Here is a 14,965-nt window from a genome sequence, read left to right as displayed (position 1 = left end):
CGGGGCAGGATACAGAAGCGGCAGAAGGACCCTTGCTTCACCGCCGAACAGGGTACGAAAGTATACTTTTTACTTGCTGCCTGAACAGGGATGTGGAAGCTTCCCGCTGGGTCCTTTGGTTATTGGGTCATTCTGTCATGTTTGCAGAGGTAGACCCAAATGCAAGGAAACCGGAACAGTCAATGGCAATGGCCTGACACATTGTGCAGTTCGAGCAATGATTGAAGTCTTAGAATAATTAGGAACAGGTGTGGGTAAATTCCACACCTGGTTGGCACCTCTGGGGGAAGCTGGCAAGTCAAACCCTGACAGTGGGCCTTGAGTTTTGTACGTGGGGTACAAGATATAGCATAAGATATAGTTTTCCTTTGACTCAAAAACAGAAAGCATTGGGCCACCATCAGGGGCATTTTAAGGTTCAGACCTTCAGGGCTACTGAGCATTGAGAGTGTCTGGCTGGTAGTATTCTTATTTTTTTGTTTTTTTCACTTAAAGTCATTTAGGATCTTTCAACACTGTTCAGGGGTGTCACTTTATTTTGTGGTTAGCAAAACTACTACTACACCATGCCCAGTTTTTACTCATATAGTGTACACACACAGAAGTACGTTATACAGTGGCACTGTATAGCATATGCTCATTGTAATACATAGGAGCCTTAACAGACTCCTCCGCTATGTCGCAAGTGACACTATCTAAGTGAAGGAGGAGCAGAGAGGGGGTGAGAGCAGTGTTAAGACTCAAATGGACTGAACCATTTTAAGACAGTGGAGTACATAATGCACTCCGTAGAGCTCCCGTCGTTATGCCTATACAGTCATTTAAAACGGAGAAGATCATTTTAAAAATTCTTTACATTTTGGGGGTGCCTGGGTTGAATTTGAGGTTGGTTGGGCTGGTTACGCCGATGGTGTGGTGTAAGAGTTTTCCTTTGACTCGAAAGCAGAAAGCATTGGGCCGCCAGGCTGGGTCCCAAAAAAACTTCCTTTCCTTTTCGTTTGTCGCGACGACGTCACCCGTGACTCATCGCGGGCGCCTCGACGCTTAGCGAGGGAGGAGAGGTGCAAGCGCATACTGGAGAAAGAGGGTGGTGGCGGTGGGGGGCTGAAGGGGTTGGTTGAAGGTGCAACAGAGCTGCAGAATCCACAATCCCCCCGCGCAGAGAAATTCCGCGTCCTGGTTTTGCAGCGATGTGCTGGAGCATCCTCAACGAGCTGTTTGTCGCTACCGCAGTGGAGGAGTAAATGCGGAGCCCGAGCGTGCTCCAGGTGATCCACAGCTCTCCTTCTCCCTCCCCCTTTTCATCGTCTCCCTCATCCGTCCCGGCTTGTGATGACACACGGCATATGTGCTCCGATGTCCCCGCAACGAAGCTCCGCTGCACGGTATGCCGCATTTGAAGGTTTATTTTTCCTCCCTTTTGCTGGTAAACTGTTGCCGCTGTAAGTTTGTGAGCCCAAGTTGTGCATGCATGTCGCGTGTGTGACGATTCTCCTGTACTCATTCAGTGTCTGTGTGTGACAGAATCCAACAGGGTGGGAGGGATTACCCCTCGCCCAAGGTTCTCCCTAGGCAACAGGGGGTAGGGGGGGTTTGGATCTCAGCTGTGTGGCCAAACAGCTGAACATCATTTTTATGATGTGATCATTTCTTATCGATTTTGGTAAGGAAGGGGAACATATGCAGGATTTGGGGGTAAACTGGTAGCCTGATGTAACCTCAGGAAGTCTGACCCCCAGATCCTTGCGTCTGAATTGGTAAAGGCAAATAAACTGGATGCTGCAGTGATATGAAATACCAGCCTCCCGCTGCTCTGAGAAGGCTTCAGGCGTTTTGGATTTTTGTGAGTGGGTGTCTTAGCTAAGACAGTATGATTATGCGTAAAGTGGCTTTAAAAATGTGAGGCAGTGCTGCTCACTGCATCTGATATACCGTAAACTCGTTTGCAAAACGTACAAGTTGGTCTTAAAATGCAAGGTGAAACACATACACACAGTTCTGCTTTTATTTTTACATAATCTATTTAAGAGTTGTAGGTGTCTGTAGTCATATAGCCTTAGTCATGGTTCGTACGTGTGCTAAAATCCTCATCAATGCTTGGATTTTAATTTTGCGTTTTCAAGGTTTGCTTTAATTGCTTTAATTTTAGTTGTTATAAATGCTTCAAATTATGACCATGTTTCAGGTTAGGTGCTGGGCTAGGGTTTGGAGCTATGCTTTGGCCTTCAAAAAAGGGTGTAAACTTATTTTATGGTTCCAAAATAGGATTGGAGCTAGTGTTAGAAAGAAAGGTTTAGGCTCCTTAATAGTGTATTAAACTGAATTTAGCATTCTAGGGTTTGCGCTACTGCAGCTAGAGTTAGTAGGTTTAGGGTCAGGAACTATGGTTTGAGCTCTCATGTTAGGGTTCTGAAGTGAATTAAGGGTTCCAAAATAGGAATAGGTTAAGATCTAGGGATACGATTTGAAATTAAGTTACGGTTAGGAACTAGGGTCCAAGCTCCATGTTAGGATTCTAAACTTAATGTAGGGTTCCAAAATGGGTTTAGAACCAGGGTTGATATTTGAAAAAGGGTTAGGGCAAGGACCCAGGGTTTGAAAACCATGTTAGGGTTCTAAACTGAATGTATGGCTGCTATCGGTTAGTTAGTGTGTATAAGGGAAAAGCATGACGCACATTGTAAAGTGCTTTGGGAGGTCTTCATTGACATGAAAAGTGATTTATAAATGTAGACCATTTACATTTACATTTACATGGTTCTGAATGTATGGTTTAGCACTAGAGTTACGATTTCAAACAGGGTTAGGGCTAGGGTTACTGCAAGGGTTGGACATAGAGCTAGGGTTTGGCTGCAAGTTAGGGTTTTAAACCAATTTTAGGGTTCTAAAATAAGATTTGGGCTAGAGTTGGTGTTTGACACTAAGGTTTAGGCTTTTCGTTCTTTTGATCAGCACTGGTTTTCCTTTTTAAATAGTACTGGAAAAACTTAGCTTTAAATTGGCACACACTCTATTAGCTACATGAAAGCACAGTCAGATTTACAAATAAATGAAACTACATGTCATTCATCATTTCATTGGCAGAGCAAAAAAACAACAACAATAATACATTATCTTCAACCCAGCAAATTTATTTCAGAAAGTCCATGCAACAAAGAAAAAGTATTGGATGGCTTGATTGTTAATGCAACATCTATTGCAACCTGATCATCCTGGAAGGGAGATTACCTTATGTGCGGTCCCTTATCAATATTGCTTCATTTTCCTCATGCTGAGGAGTTTGAGTTTTTTCTTGCCCTTATGTATGTCTTAGGTCAGGGGATGGTGTAGTCTGCAATAGTCTGTGGTCTCTGCAGCCCGTTGTGGTTAAGGGCTGTACAAAGGAACATGACTTGACTTGACTTTGAAAGTCCTTAAAAACTGCTTCAATTTGGCCATGAAAAAGGTGTACAAATGCTGCTTAGTTCACGGTTCACGGATTCCTTAATGGCAAGGATAGTCAGGAAACCACACCTCTGATGTGTCTTGGTTGGGGGCAACTATCTACGTATCTCCAAGCCGTTTTTTTGTGTAGGGATTTGCTCCACCACATGAAACAAATAGTACTGGTTTCCATGGTTACCAGTAGCAGGAGAAATATCCTGATCTGAATCAGGTACAGCACCTTTTTCATATGTTTGCCGTAGTTTTTCAGTGTAAAGCGTCATTCAGCTTTTCAGAGATAAGCCTGACATTGGCAGTGACGGGACGCAGCGTGTGACAATAATAACACTGAATTTAGACTAATAAAAAGAGGAGACTTGCAGGAGGGATTTAGGACAAGTTTAAAATCCATTGATGTTTTCTCACCCTAATTTGAATGTCTACGAAAGTTTTAATTTAACAAACCGATAAATCGGTGACCCTCTTAAAAAAAAAACCCAACATAATTACAAAAAGCAAAAACCCATTGAAAAAGGAAGAAAGTGCTAGTTTTTTGGCGTAGGAGATGACACTGAAAAAAGGTGTCATTCAAAGCCAAGAATATACATTAATCAATGACAGACATTTGCAAATATATGGTTTGAAAGTATGAACACAAATGACTCAAAATGTAGAAAGCAGTTCCAAAAAATATCTAAATTCCTGTCTACAGGGTTTGTAATGATGCTTGAAATCCTTAAAAATGCCAAATATCGGACATGCAAAAAAATTAAGGTATCATTTCCCAGTGGTAAATTTGGTAAGTGGTAAGAGGGGGAACTTCCTGCAACTGAAAATGTACTTCAGGTATTAGTGTCATTTTTACACAACACCTATACGTCTCAAAAACTAATATATTCATGATTTACTCAAGAGCTAAAAATCCTGTCTTGATAAGTGCACAAGCAACATTAAAAATTGCATATGTAAATCACAGATATAGTTGTGGCTTTGAAATATGCATGATTCACTCAAGGATCTTTCTTTTAATGGTACCGTAGAAGTTGGAAAACTGGTTTTGAATGTCCTTGAATAGTGCTTGAATATGGCCGTGAAAAAGGTGTACGGACCTTTTGACTAATATTGTAAAATGTAACAGAATGACTATTAAAGAATAAAGAATATACACATACAGTAGAGTAATCTCCTCAAACTTTGAGTGCCTCCAATTATGTAAAATCAAAGTAACCCAGGAAGTCTAAGCTTGCTGTCATCGTTCTCACCTTCAGTCGAAACGCAATCATCCTCCAACGAGGCGTTCAAATCGCTCTGGCAAAATATTGCAGATTTCCTCAAGCAGCCCCAAGAGGCTAAAAACGGCCCCGTGCTGCACTACAATCAATATCTCAGTCGGGATACAGCAAGTACTCATGTAGAAAAGTAACAAATCCCGACCAATGTGCTGTGAGAGATCACCAGATGTCTCGAGGGGAATTATCTCTCAATAGATACATACATTATATTTCAATAACTCAATCATGTTCATCTGGTTGCCAAAGATGAATTGTCACAGGAAAAAAATAAAGTTGGGGTGCGTCATTTGAAAGTAGAATATTTTTGCTAAGTTCAAAGAGCTTTTACGTATATTTTTTCCCACCACACTTATCTGGTTTGATCTTACTTTAAGCTCATGTCCTCCGGCCGCATAAATAGTAACCACGCTAAAGCGGTAAAGAGTAATATCATGGTGAAAATAAGAAGAAGGACTATATTTCAAATACATTCCAAACGCCAATCCAAACCCCAGAAAGATTAAAAAAGAAAAGTCTATTCATAAAACATAAACTAACGTTATGAAACCATTATAATGCGTTGATTAACTAATGGTTATTGGACTGCAGTCGTATAGCGTTTTTAATCAATCACGAAGACCTCCGAAGTGCTTTACAATGTACTTCATACTTTACCCATATACACACACTCCCACACCTATAGATCTGTATCTAGAAAACAGTAAAAGTAGGAAAAGGAATGTTTCAAATACAGTCAAACCTCAAGCCAAACCCCCAAAAAGATGAAAAAAAAGTTTATCTAAATGCGTCTAATATATGCAGTACTTGCACGCGCCACTCAAGCAGATTGACAGAGGTTGCGATTGTTATAAGAAGATGCCGTCAACAAGTTAAACATTTCCAAATTCCTGAAAGCATGTAAAGTTTGGGCTTCTTTCTGATTTATAGAGAAGTTCCAAGGGTAAGAGATCCATTGTTTCGAATACAAAAACAAATGAAGGGCAAATCAAATTTTCTTTTCGCATTTGAGCGACACTTAAACAGGTTTCCCGAACTTGGAAACTGTTGCAAACATCTTTTCAGAAAATGGACTGGGCCTGCTGCCTTCACTTTGATTTACTTCAGTAAGTGTTGCTGAATATTTCTTGGGTTTGAGTTAGCCTAAAGTTGGAGTTTAATGTCAGATCTGCAGTGCGTCTGACAATTTTCCTTAGTCTGAGCATTGTGCAAAACTTTATTGAACATCAATAGGATATACAGTAAACCCTCGTTTATTGCCAAAAGTAGATGTAGAAACAATTATTTTACAATTATTATACAATTCAATACGCTGGTATACATTGAAACAAAAGAACAACACATTATAATAATATAACAACACACATTTATTTAACAACTAAAAGTACTGTATGAACGCTTTTTTGTTTTTTTTTCACAAATGTAAAGTATTCAATGTTTGATCAGACGTCCGTTTTTCAACGTCAGAAAATGATCAAACAATGTCAGAACATGTGAAGTTAATACTGTGTTCAATCACATACCTATATGTTATCCGACTGCTACTGGTGGAATGTGAGGTTGGGGAGGAGGCGTTAGTTTGCATTTGCGCATCAACGGTTGCGGTGACAATTCCAACACAGGGGGTCCGCCCCCCATTAGGAGACCGGAACCCAGAGCTGGTACACGTCTCACCTCGCAAGGGTAGTTGGAATTTGGCCAGCAAGAAGGCAAGTGGGCATATCCTAACAAGAAGAATTGGACAAAAAAACACTGGCCGGTGAGAAAAAAAAGGCTCTGACCAAGTCTCGGCTCAAAAAGCAGCCAGAGAACCTTGACAAGTCAGCAGCCTGGCTTGATCAAGCTGGCGGCCAAACCGGTGGGGAAAAGCCAGCGACCTCAGAAAAGCTTCAAGCCACCAGCAGTCAACCTCTACTTCAACACCCTACATCCTGTGGTCCTCGTCCCAACCAGGCCTCAAGCCTACCAGGATTCCTCATTGCTCTACTGCCGAGGGTATGAAGACTGGGCTGTCATCTTCATCAAAGCAGAACTTTGCAGAATATCTCATTGTTGCTAGGGATTTGTTTTGGTGTAATGTTAAAGGGGGATTTCTATCAAAATCCAATAACGTAATAATCAAGCCAATGTTGTTGTGTAGTTGTCAACTTCTAGTTTCCCTTGTTTTATTTTTTATTATTGTTTTGTCTTCTATTCAAGCTTCTTCAGTAGATGATCAGTAAAACAAAAGTTTACAAATCCAAGTGTGTGTGTGTCTTGATTAAAGTATATTGAACTATCAAAATGGTAGAAAGAATTCACCCAAAGTGTGTGTTGCTGGCCTTCAGAATAACGAAACAAGGTTTTTCATCCATTTTCCTGACACAATGATCTTAAAACTTATGTGGTGCTCCAAAGAGGCAAGACAAGTTTTGAAAAGAACAAACTCGGCTCTTTAATTCAATTGGTCAATAAATTGTTTTTTTTTGTTCGAATAATTCATTTAAACCCATATTTGCTACACAAATAACTACATACGGTCAAATGAAAAGAAGTGGTCCAATCAAAATTGCAGAAGACGACGTGTAATGAAAATCAGTGAAGTAGCAAGACCGTGAAATGTGAACCACATTATAGGGAGTGATTACTGCAAACAAAATGTGTGGCATTATGTAGACAAAATTAACTAACAAATAGGTATACACAGATACAGAGCTACCAAATACTAAGAATCTTCCATAGGAAACTGGAAAATTATGGAAAATTACGCATTGTCTGAGGATCACTTAGTTTTAACCTTAAAATGGTACTCTTGAATGCTACTAGGAAAAAAATCTAACTCTGTTGATTCCCTTTATCTATTCTAAAATGATACTTCTATGTTTGGCAGCTATGCAAATAAAACAAGCAATCAACTTCCTCTTGTTTCTCAAATCAGGTTCATGGCAGCATGGTGTTGACTTGGACTTTGTATTGGAACAATAAAACTGAATCTTTGTCTTCTATTTAATACAATCAAAGCAAGCCCTGTATGGCTGCGGCTGCATCTGCTCCCGACAGTTTCTCACATTCTGGTCAAAAACCCCAATCTTCGACTCAGTTTATGAGGGCGAACAAAGACAACTCTAACTGCAGATTAATATACGATCGCAGTTTTTTGCTGGATATGCGAACATCCAGAAATCCAGCGCAAATTTCGACGATCACTCTGGAGTGTTTACGTAGCCTCGGAGTGCTACGTCAACAGAACACAGCGGCCTACAAAGCAGCGAGTAAAAGTGGCAAGCGGAAGCGCTGTGACCGGGGAAGGAAACGAGGTTGTCGGGCCGGGCTAACGGCTCGGATGAAGGACAAACCCTTCAAAACGCCTCTACCATCCATTTTCCTATCCAACGTCCGCTCCCTGGACAACAAACTGGACCATTTACAAGTGGAATTCTCATCGAACCGCGAGTTGACGAACTGTTGTGCTTTAATTCTGACGGAGACATGGCTAAACTCATCTATCCCGAATGACGCTGTTAGCATTGTGGGGCTAACTGCTTTCCGCGCTGATAGAAGCAGCGAGCTCACCGGCAAAAGCAAGGGTGGCGGTCTATGCATTTATACAAACAACAACTGGTGTGGAAATGCGAAGATAATCTCGAATCACTGCTCACGAGACATTGAACTTTTGACGGTGATCTGCAGACCCTTCTACCTACCGAGGGAGTTTAGCGCGACCATCATTACTGCCGTGTACGTGCCCCCCAGCGCTAATACGAAGGAGGCAATGGACGTTCTCTACCGAACTGTGAGTGAACTGCAGCATGCTTACACCGAGTGCATTTTTATTGCGGCGGGGGACTTTAACCAGGCCAATATGAAAACAGTTCTCCCGCATTTCCATCAGCATGTAAATTTTGCTACAAGAGGTAGGAACACATTAGACCTGGCCTACACAAACATCAAAGGTGCATATAAAGCAGCCCCCCGCCCCCACCTTGGCTCATCAGATCACCTTTCTGTTATGCTAATTCCAGCATACAAGCCCCTGCTGACCAGAGAAAAACCTACAGTGAAGCAGGTGAGGGTGTGGTCTGAGGGGGCAATGGAGGCACTACAGGACTGCTTTGATTGCACTGATTGGGACATGTTTAAATCGGCTGCCACTTACGACAACAAAATAAATATAGATGAGTACGCCATTTCTGTGTCAGCCTATATCAGTAAATGCGCAGAAGACGTCAGCAATACCAAAACTATATGCACCCGTGCCAATCAGAAGCCCTGGATGACTGCTGAGATACGCAAACAACTAAAAGTACGGAACCTTGTCTTTAAATCTGGTGACAAGGAGGCGCTGAGATCAGCGAGGGCTAACCTGAACCGTGCTATCAGACTAGCAAAGCGAACGTACAGTCAAAAAATCCAGGAACGTTTCTTCAATAAAACCAACACCAGGGATATGTGGAAAGGCATTCAGGCCATTACCAAATACAAGCCAACCACCGCCCCAGTCCAGGACACTAGCATGGACTTTCTGAATGACCTCAACAAATTCTTTGGAAGGTTCGAGGCACAAAACGGCACCACTGCAGTGAAAGCGGTTCCAAATCAGGACGAAAGGGCACTCCACCTGGACTCAACCGACGTGAGAAAGACCCTGAGAGGGGTCAACACAAGGAAGGCTCCAGGCCCGGACAACATTCCGGGGCGGGTACTTAGGGAGTGCGCCGATCAGCTGGCTTGTGTACTAACAGACATTTTCAACACCTCGCTAGACCAAGCCAAAGTACCATCATGCTTCAAAATTGCCAACATCATCCCTGTGCCAAAGAAACCCCATATCTTATCATTGAACGATTACCGGCCCGTTGCACTGACTCCCATCATAATGAAGTGCTTTGAGAGAATGGTTAAAGAGCACATCACCTCCAGTCTCCCCTCCTCATTCGACCCCTTTCAGTTTGCTTCCGGACAAACCGCTCCACCAGGGATGCCATCTCCTCTGCGCTTCACCTGAGCCTGACACACCTAGAGGAGAAGAACACCCATGTGCGGATGCTGTTCCTGGACTTCAGTTCAGCATTCAACACCATCATCCCACAACATCTGGTTGACAAAATGAGACTCCTGGGGTTCAACACCCCCCCGCGGAACTGGCTGCTGGACTTCCTCAGTGACAGACCCCAATCAGTGCGGATAGGTCAGAACATCTCAGATGTCATCTACCTCAGCACGGGCTCCCCCCAAGGCTGTGTCCTGAGCCCCTTGCTGTTCACCTTGATGACACACGACTGCGTCCCTAGGTCCGCCACAAACCACATCGTGAAGTATGCTGACGACACAACAGTGGTGGGCCTCATCAGGGACGACAACGAACTGGACTACAGAGAGGAGGTGGAGCAGTTGGTGGCCTGGTGCAGGCACAACAGCCTGGTCCTGAATGTTGACAAAACTAAAGAGATCATTGTCGACTTTAGGAAAAACCAGCCCAACCATGGCCCACTTTGCATCAACAACAAGGCTGTGGAGGTTGTCAGCAGTATCAAGTTCCTAGGGGTGCACATTACAAACAAACTCACCTGGTCCGTGAACACTGCATCACTGGTTAAGAGGGCACAGCAGCGCCTGTACTTCCTGCGGAGGATGAGGAGAGCCCACCTGCCCCCACCCTCCCTCATCACATTCTACAGGGGCACCATAGAGAGTATCCTGACCAGCTGTATCTCTGTGTGGTGTGGAGGCTGCAGCGCTACCGACTGGGGTAGTATGAGGAGGGTAACGAGGACAGCAGAGAAAATAATCGGGACTACACTTCCCTCCATTCAGGACATTGGCCAGAAGCGCTGCCTATCCCATGCTAAGAACATTATCGGGGACCCCTCTCACCCCCATCATCATCATGGACTGTTCACTCTGCTAGCCTCTGGGAAGAGGTACTGCAGTGCGCGGTGCAGGACCACCAGGTTCCGCAGTAGTCTAGTCCCCCCATGGCCATTAGACTGTTAAATGGTCAACATATAGTTAACCTAAATCTTAACGGCTGCTAATCTGACTTTTTGCACTACTGGCAGTTCTTTATAGCTTGCCACTCCTTGCACATTTGCTCTCTGCACTATTGTACTTACAGCGTTATGTTACAGTGTTAATGTTACTGTTTACCTGACTTGTTAACCTGAATGCCCATTTTGCACATCTGGTTAGCTACTCCTCTTGCACTATCGGCACTATGGTATGGTAAAATACTATACGTAGCCATAATACAATACAACTTTTACTTATATCTGTACATTCGAGGAAACTGTGCGGGTCAGATGTATCGACAATTCGTTCTGTATACACGTGTACTAGAATGACAATAAAGTAGATCTGAATCTGAATCTGAATCTGAATCTGAATCTGAAAATGCTGTTTTTGTGTTGTTTTTAATCTTTGTGCCACCAGAAGTGAATCACTCTTCAATGAAAACTCATAAGTCTGATTTTTTGGTGTTAAAAACTGCACATATTTCTTGGTTTATGGTAAAAAGTTCAACCGACATGTACTACTTACTGATTTCCACCAAGGTTTCCAGTAGTGGAAGGTTGTGCCAAGATCCAATTAGAATCAGGAAGAATCTTTTTTTCTTCAGAGTCTTTTTGGTAAGTGGTAGGTTACTGACTTCTGTAGTCTCATTTTGTCCTTTGTGAGCTAACATACAGGGTCATGACAACGGATAGAGCGATTACAGCTGCAGGAGCAAGTACATCCTCTGCTTGAGCCTTTTTTGATCTGGTCTTATGTTGGATTCTCATGTCTGTTTCTGAGAAATTGTAATTCTTCAGCAACGTCTTTCAGAGAGTGAAATAAAGTTGAACAGTTTCAGTCTTCCTGGACATAAGCCAATATACTTGAGGGGGAAGATGACTGTGGTCAAATATGAGATAAGAACTTATGTGGGAAATCAATATCGTTGAAGGGTGTACAATCTCTGAATTGGAATCATAAATTAAATAGCTGTTTACTTGGATTTATTGCTCTCCGTGGAAGTCGATACCAGTTTTTCTGGATGGATTTTTGCTGCAGTAAAAAAATGATCAACGCAAACCTGTCATGATTGCCGATTGAGCGCAGCTGCGGCGGCTTGATTGGCACCAACAGCCCGGACAGCTGATTGGCTGTCACTCTCTTTTTAAACCCCCGGCTTCGAAGAGGAAGTCGTCCGATCGTTGCGAACCTTCAGCTCCCCGCTAAGGCACATGTGTCAAATTCCCGTCCCGCAAGACTATTTTACATTATTGTTATTAATGGCCCGTCAATATGAACAACGCCGTCTCATCCCTGGAAATCATATTCTGACGTTTTAGTCACAGTACCTATTCCTTCATATATGACGTATACTATACTATATACCAGGGGTCAAGGAACCTATGGCTCATGAGCCAGATATGGCTCTTTCTATGAGTACCTGTGGCTCAGAGACAAATTTAATTGCAAGCAAATTTTCTCCATCTCGTTCAAAACTTGAACCATTGACCCTGTTCAGATACACACAAAGCCAAACCAAAACTGAATTGCATAGCATTACTTTTAAGAATATATAGGGCACGTTTTCACTACAATTTACAGTCAAGGTGTCATACAAAAAAAACTCGTTTTGGCTGTACAACGCTAAAGAATCCTTTATATAAAAGCTCACTATAGAATCTGTGTTCAGTGTTCAGATACTTTTTGATGAATCAACGGAACAAATTGTAAATACGCCAAAACACCGGAAGATAACTCAAAGTTATTTGATTGGGTAAGTGGAAGGGATGGGTGGAGCTATGCAAAAAGTGCAAGCACTCCCTCCCATCTCTCGCCCTACGCCGTCTGCGCCAAAGGTAAGCACATCAGGCTCCCTGTTTGCAGAATGTTGTGACGTTTTTACAAAATAATTTGTGTAGCATTTTCATATTTCTACTTTTGACAGGAGATATATTAAGGAGAGCAAAATCTTTTGGGATATTTAAGTTTTTTTAATATATACATAGACATAGGAGTAAAGGAATTTGAATGTTATTTTAATGTTAAGTTGTTTAAGTTAAGTTCTAAGTTGTATAATTTAACAAGATATTTTTATTTACAGCAAAATAATAAATACTGTATAAGTGATTTAAATTTAAATTTAATATTCTGGTCTGTTTTTATTCATATTTATTTTCCAAAAACATTCAGTTTAAGTGTGTTCAATAAATGTTTATCCTGGTTGTCCCGCGACCTTAAGTGTGTTTTGAATTTTGGCCCCTTGTGCAATTAAGTTTGACATCCCTGCGCAAAGGCAAGCCTTCCGAACCTGACTCCCTGTTTTGACTCCCGTACTTTCCCGGCTTCTACCTGTTTCCGTTTGATCACGTCTCTGCTCCTGCGCCCCCGTAACTCGACCTGCTTTTCCCTCTTCGACACCGCTATCGCTCGCCTGAGAAGTGCCACTTCCGTGTCCCGAGCGACCTGCACCCCACAATCAACGATTACTTGATCGTGGGTGCCAGCTTACGTTTCCCTCTCAATAAAACTAAGAAACTAACGCAATTGGGTTCCCGTCTCTGTTCCTGGTTCCTGAAAAACCACACATATTCCATCGTTCAAATCTTTTCCAATCAGTAAATCTTCTACAGGGGTCAACAACACTTTCATAGAAACTGGAAACGCAAGGAACAAAGAATTTGGAAACAAACAAACTAACCAGATGTGAAGGTTGATATGAAAATAGCAATGAAAACCAGGATGACAGTGCAAGACGAAATGAAAAATCACAAGGACCCAACAGCGTGTAATCTTAAAAATTTCCTCTTAAAGGTTTCTGGATAATTAAGCACAGGTGTGTGATAATTGGTCACACCTGTGCCTAATTCATACCCCGGTTGGGCCCTCTGGTCTTTCATGGAAAACAGTAGAAGAGAAGCCTCCTCATCTGACACAGATATAGTACCTTAATCATCTGTTTGCCGTTGTTTTTCAGTGTAAAGCGTCCCCCCGTTCTTCTGAGATCTGATGGACCTCTGAATTGACGGGCAGCGTCATGTGACAATACTGATTTCCTCTTCTCCTGTCCCCTTGGACTGTCCCTTGAAAAGTTTTCTTGGTCAGTCTTGATGATGCTGATGACGTGATCATACCACTGATGTTTTTGTCTGATCACAGTTGACAAATTGTCTTCATATAGTCCATTATGCCCTCTGATAGTTTTGCTCATCGTTTTAGTTGTCACATGGGCTATGAAGCTCATGCCTAGAAGTTTCTTATAGCATTGCATATCCACGGCCTGAATTTTCCTTTCCAGTTTTGCTCTGAGAGTCCTTGTCTTGCAAGCATAGAGGAAGATAGCTAGGAAGTAATCAGCACTTGCATGAGTCTGATCTTTGATTTCACTGCTATTTTTTTGTCCCTCCAAATGGGTTTAAGCCTGGCAAGTGCGGCTGTGGTTTGAGCAACCTGGCCATTAATTCTGGTTCTGATCCCTCTTCTGATATGGCAGCTCAAAGACATTTAATGACGGGTTCTAGCTCTCTGTGGTTGATGGTGATGTCTGTGATGATACCTTGGGGATTGTTTTTTTCTGTGCTAATTTGCATCCCATACTGGCTTGATGCCTTGTCCAGGCGATTGACCAGATCTCTGAGTTCCTGTTCGTATCCTGCCAATCCGGCAATATTATCATTAAAACGAAGGTTAGAGATGTTGTGTCCCCCAATTCTGACTGTATCTTCATGTTGCTTCAGAGCTTCGGACAAGATCCTCTCCAGGAATATGTTGAATAAAGTTGGAGAGTGAATTTGGCTCGTCTCACACCAAATGTGGTTCAAAACCATAGCAATAGCACCATTGATCACTGTTAACATTGGCATAGAGTTGTTCAATGGTCTGAACTAGTTTCTGGCCCATGTTGTACATCTGCATGTTGGCCCATAAGCTGCTTACCATACTCTGTCAAATGCTTTCTTGAAATCAACAAAAGCTTGATAGAGGTTAAAAAAATCTGTTCCGTGGTGCTCCTTCTATCCCTGAAACCTGCCTGTTCTTCGGCTAGGATGTTTATAGCATGTGGTTTCAGTCTATTCAGTAAGACCTTTAGCATAACTTGACTTGCGTGGCCAATGAGACTGATACTTCTGTAGTTGGAGCATAGTTGAAGCTTTCCTTTCTTTGGTAGCGATTTTGTCCATGCAGATGGTCACCGTCCTGCTTGCCAGCTCTTTCTGCAAATCTTTGTCAAGATGTCAATAGTTTGCTCACCACCTGACCCTGAATCACTGGGGGAAATCTACTAT

General features: G+C 42.4%; 1 protein-coding gene across 4 annotated transcripts in view; it reads left to right on the top strand.

Moving 5' to 3' along the window:
• Positions 1–1,108: 1,108 nt before the first annotated feature.
• The window catches only part of dlgap2b (discs, large (Drosophila) homolog-associated protein 2b), a 226,557-nt gene continuing 212,700 nt past the window's right edge, over positions 1,109–14,965 (top strand). For all 4 annotated transcript variants that reach the window (XM_088324989.1, XM_088324990.1, XM_088324988.1 and 1 more), the window contains exon 1: positions 1,109–1,385. The gene's annotated coding sequence lies outside the window, so the exon portion shown is untranslated. The remainder of the gene's footprint in view (positions 1,386–14,965) is intronic.

This window comes from Urocampus carinirostris, chromosome 20, assembly GCF_059441175.1.
Source record: "Urocampus carinirostris isolate Australia breed hairy pipefish chromosome 20, RoL_Ucar_1.0, whole genome shotgun sequence".
In the NCBI taxonomy this organism is placed as follows: Eukaryota; Metazoa; Chordata; class Actinopteri; order Syngnathiformes; family Syngnathidae; genus Urocampus; species Urocampus carinirostris.
This window is presented reverse-complemented; position numbering and strand designations above follow the sequence as displayed.